Here is a 6,000-nt window from a genome sequence, read left to right on the forward strand (position 1 = left end):
GCCATACATTGTTTGTCGAGTTTGGCATGACAACGGACACGACCAAGGAGTCAGGCTGAGGCTCAAACAGGTCTGCTACCAGCAGGCTAGCTTCAAAAGGCCTTTTCACATTGCATGTGGTTATCCCAAGTCTATACTTAACCCCAGACGCTCTTAGTCCTGGGCTAGAAACGCTAGAGCAGGGGTTCTCAAAGTGGGGTCTGCAGACCCCTGGGAAGGGGAAAACTGAAAACTAGCTGTTATTGGTAGAGAGGTTTGGAACTCTCTTTCTTATTGGTCTATTAACTAATTTATTGCTAGAACAAAACACCATCCCATCAAAACATGCTGAAATTTTAGGTGGACTTTTCAAACAGCTTTTACAGCATTATCATAATTTTCACAATTTCACAGTATTATTCCAACCTCATAGTGTGGAAATATATAAATATAATGTTTGACTGCACTGGGCCTTTAAAATGGCAAAGTTGTACATGCTTCATTACAAAATGTGTAGAATTGCAGGAAATGTGCTTGAAAACTGCAACATTTTCTCCCTGATGCCAAGAGGCGAGCTTTAAAATGTTCCTTTCCCTGGCCAGAGACTTGGTTCATCCAGCCATGCACTGCTGAAGTCATGGTAAAACTGGAGTAAAACTGGAGTTGTTCTGTTGAATTTCCTTTTTTTTCTCTTGCACTAGTTGAACACGATTAATGAAGACTGAGGAACATATTTATTTCATGAGTCTCTGGTGACTTACGCTCTTATGTTTCTATTTCCATGGAGTATTTGCCACAAATAGTAACATAACATAGTTTTAAATTGAAAGGAAGCCAAGTCTGAATAACAAAAGAATCAGGGTGGGATATTTATAAAAGAGATGATTTGTAGGCAGCACTCTGAGAATCCCTTAGAAGAGAGAGAGAGAGAGAGAGAGAGAGAGAGACAAGGCCCCAGGTGGTTCTGATGTTTATTGATGATTACATTGTAACCATATCTTTCTCTCTCTCTCTCTCCCTTTATATGTCATTCTCTCTCCCTCTCTCTCATTTATCTCTCTCTCTCGGTCTTGGTCTCTCCCTCTCTCTCCCTTTATATGTCACTCTCTCTCCCTCTCTCTCCATTTATGTATCTCTCTCTCTAGGTCTCTCTCTCTCTCTCTCTCTCTCTCTCTCTCTCTCTCTCTCTCTCTCTCTCTCTCTCTCTCTCTAGGTCTCTCTCTCTAGGTCTCTCTCCCTCTCTCTCCATTTATGTCTCTCTCTCTCTCTCTCTCTCTCTCTCTCTCTCTCTCTCTCTCTCTCTCTCTAGGTCTCTCTCTCTCTAGGTCTCTCTCTCTCTCTCTCCATTTATCTCTCTCTCTCTCTTGGTCTTGGTGTTTCCTCTGTGCAGCGTGTTCTTCTATTAGTGTTCAGTCTGAGGCTCCAAGAGACTTTCTAACAGGCTGCTACTAACAGTAGGGTTAACATAAGGGATCACTTGAAAGATGCTGTGTCCTAAATGGCACCCTATTCGGTTTATAGTGAGCTACATTTGATCACGGCCTATGGAGAGAGAGAGAGAGAGAGAGAGAGAGAGAGAGAGAGAGAGCGAGATGGATAAAGTACCCAATTGTCATACTTGAGTAAAAGTATAGATACCTTAATAGAGAGAGCGAGAGAGTTGTGCAATTTCATTGAGAGAAATGTACCGCAAAGTGCTACGTGCAGAGAACACAGTCACAAGCAGTTAGGCTGTCATTCTAACCACACACGGACACACAGACACACACACACATACACACACACACACTGAAACACACACACGGACACACACACACGGACACACAAACACATGCGCACGCACACGGATATGCACAGTCCGACACATAGGTCTCTGAACACCTACGCAATCCCACATGCATGTACTGTGTGTGTTCAGCTGTGTGTGTTCTGCTGTGTGTGATCAGCTCTGTGTGTTCTGCTGTGTGTGTTCAGCTGTGTGTGATCAGCTGTTTGTGTTCAGCTGTGTGCTTGCTTATGAGGGGAAAATCTCGTTATGTAATCATATATACAGTACGTAGTAGTACTTGATGTGATACTTGAATAGCACTTAGGTCGTGTTCATTAGGGCACACTGTAGCATAAGATTTTACAACGGAATATGAAAACTAACGTTTCTCATTGGATTAGTTCAGGTTCTTCCACACTACTTGGGTCTGTTTTCTTCCGTTCGGTGCCTAATGAACACGTCCCTGGTATGAGGTGATGTGATGTAAAGATGGAATGATGATTATGCTGCAAAAGAGAAGAGAGAAAAAGAGGGACATTACCTCTACTCCGGGTGAGGGATGTCTTTAACAAATAGTGGACAGCCATGTCTGTCTGCTGAAACCAATGCTGTTTATTTGTCACTAGTGACAGAAATGTGTCTGTCTGCCCATTATGAATATTCTATGGTGAATACAACTGTATTTATATTTGTATATTTATACTCTATATCTGAACGTGTATATTTTAATTGTTGTAGTAGCTCTTTCCTGCAGTCAAATGACCTGGTGGCCTCATGGGTGGAATGTTATTCATATTTTTCATAATTTCATAATTAATAAACATTATTTTTTTAAACCCACCGAAAATCTGGTGTTTCTATGTCAAACAGTTTTGTTATATTTCACTCTTCTGTGATGTATATGAAGTGTAATATTGGGATTCAAACATTTCCTATCTGGCATCTTATTTTTTTGTTGTTGCCCATAACCATGTATATGAGGTGTATACTTCTGTTTTAAAGTAGATTTATTTAAGACTACCAAGGACCACTCTGTGTGACCCTGATTTAGCCCACTGCAGTAAAAGGTTATTTAAAGCAGTGATGTGAAAATCCTCTCTTTCTGTCATCTCTTGGTATAAGGTTTTGATCGAAGAAAGTATAACTCTGTTTTGGCTAAGAAGTTTAAAGGGATAGACTGCCTTAAAAGTAAGGAAACACATATCTAAATATGTCATTTCCCTTATCTGTCCCTTTAATTTGACCATAACACAATTAGTGCTTGTGCATTGTGAGGTGTTTACAGAGCTGTTGAGTCTTCATTGATGCTCAGGTTAACCTGGACTCCAGGTTTATCCCTATAGATCTGTCAGGATTTCTGTTCTGCAGGACTGGGCTAAAAATAGAGGAAGAGTAGGGGGAGGGGAGGAGTGGGTGGAGAGAGAGAGAGGGGGCGGGGGGAGAGATAGAGCGAGACGGGGGGAGCGAGAATGTCACAATCTTCGTCGTCTGAGGAGGAAGAATCATCGGACCAAAATGCAGCAGATAAAGTGCTCATCTTCGTATTTATTAAAGAACCACACTTAAAACCTCTTACATCTACACGTTCCGCTAGCGGAACGTCTGCTCCAATATCCAATGATGGGCGGGGCGCGAAATTCAAACTCCTCTAAATCCGAAAACTTACACTTTTCAAACATATGACTATGTTACAGCTATTTAAAGACAAGACTCTCCTTTATCTAACCAAACTGTCCGATTTCAAAAAGGCTTTACAGCGAAAGCAAAACATTAGATTATGTCAGCAGAGTACCCAGCCAGGAATAATCACACAGCCATTTTTCAAGCTAGCATATCATGTCACATAAACCCAAACCATATCTAAATGCAGCACTAACCTTTGATGATCTTCATCAGATGACACACCTAGGACATTGTGTTATACAATACATGCATGTCTGTTCAATCAAGTTCATATTTATATCAAAAACCAGCTTTTTACATTAGCATGTGACGTTCAGAACTAGCATTCCCACCGAACACTTCCGGTGATTTTACTAAATTACTCACGATAAACGTTCACAAAAAGCATAACAATTATTTTAAGAATTATAGATACAGAACTCCTCTATGCACTCGATATGTCCGATTTTAAAATAGCTTTTCGGATGAAGCACATTTTGCAATAATGTAAGTACATAGCCCGGCGTTACAGGGCTAGCTATTTAGACACCCACCCAGTGTAGCCTTCACCAAAATCACATTTCCTATAAGAAAAATGTTCTTACCTTGCTTGTTCTTCATCAGAATACACTGCCAGGACTTCTACTTCAATAACAAATGTAGGTTTGGTCCCAAATAATCCATCGTTATATCCAAACAGCGACGTTTTGTTCGTGCGTTCTAGACACTATCCCAACGCTAAATCTCGGCCACGAGCATGACGCAAAATATGACAAAAAATTTCGAAATATTCCATTACCGTACTTCGAAGCATGTCAACCGCTGTTTAAAACCAATATTTATGCAATTTATCTCGTAGAGAAGCGATAATATTCCGACCGGGAATCTGCCTGTCTGTAAACTGAGGAAAAAACCAAAAGCCGGGGGCGGGGCGTGTCACGCGCCTAAGGCTTAGTCCATTGACTGACCACTCAGCATTTGCTCTCGTGTGCTTCAGCCAGGGCTTTGAATGACATCATTCCTGTTTTTCCCGGGCTGTGAGACTCCATTGTTGACGTGAGAAGTGTCACGTAAGAGCAGAGATCCTTTGTAAACGATAGAGAGAATCAAGAAGGGCAAGAAATGTTCAGACAGGGTACTTCCTGAACAGAAGCATCTCAGGTTTTTGCCTGCCATAGGAGTTCTGTTATACTCACAGACACCATTCAAACAGTTTCAGAAACTTTGGAGTGTTTTCTCTCCAAAGCTAATAATTATATGCATATTCCAGTTTCTGGGCAGGACTAATAATCAGATTAAATCGGGTACGTTTTTTATCCAGCCGTGAAAATACTGCCCCCTAGATGTAACAGGTTATTAAACACAAAAACGAAAACCAGTCCCGTAAGGTGCACTGACTATACAAGGAAACAACTACCCACAAAACCCATGAAGACAAACCCCTACTTCAATATGATCTCTAATCAGAGGCAACGAGGATCAGCTGCCTCCAATTAGAGATCAACCCAAACATACACAACATAGAAATAGAATAACTAGAAAGGAAAACATAGAAATAGATAACATAGATAACATGCTAAAATAAAAAAATAAAAAAAACATAGATCAAACCCAAAATCCCAAAACACACAAAACAAACACCCCCCTGCCACGCCCTGACCATACTATAACAACAAAATAACCTCTTTACTGGTCAGGACGTGACAGAGAATGAGAAAGACAGTATGCTATTTGCTATTTTTCTTGGAAAGCCTGGAGCATGTTTGTGTGTGAATGGTTATTATGTCTTATTGAGTCATTTTGACAAATTGTTTTTCCAAAGAATTATCTGTTTATTTAAGGGACAATAGAATTCCCAGAACACAACCTCTTCGTCATAACTAGATCATAACAACATTTTACCAACAGTGTTAAGAGAGAGTTTCCCTTCATCATTGCATCACCTCTCAATGCCAGAGTCATCATCCCAGTCATTAAACCAGCTATGTGCTGTCTAGATTCATGTAACCTGTTGTGTGAATTGTAACTGTCATTTCAAACAGGAAACCTGTCTCATCACTGAACATTGTAGTGAAGAAACTCAGGGAATAAATCTGCTGTCACTAAGGCCCAGAGATGTTCCTTGTCAAGTCACATGGTCAAGGAAAAACGTAGGGCCCAGGAAGTTGGCCCAACGAAAGGCACCACCTACTGGTGAAATGGGGTTTTCAGAAAATCACATTCACAACAAAAGCCAGTATCCTCATTTATTTCTCTCTCTCTCGCTCTCTCCCTTTCATCAGTCATATTATTATGACTTAATTGAAGTTGAGAAAGACAGGCTACATACTGCTCAATACTGCTCTCTGGAAAGATCAATTAAACCATTGTTGTTGTGAGCATGTGTCTATCTTGCACTGTAATAACTATTAACCATCCTGCCCTGCCTCTGACACACACACACACACCAACCTTGCACGCATGCACACTATGCATGCACACTACACATGCACACACACACAATCACTCTCTCATTATCATTATCATTCTGTTCCATTCTCCTCCTCTGTCTCTTTCCCTTTGTTTTTTCCTCCCATCTCTCCTGCTCTCTT

This window comes from Salmo trutta, chromosome 32, assembly GCF_901001165.1.
Source record: "Salmo trutta chromosome 32, fSalTru1.1, whole genome shotgun sequence".
Classification (NCBI taxonomy): Eukaryota; Metazoa; Chordata; class Actinopteri; order Salmoniformes; family Salmonidae; genus Salmo; species Salmo trutta.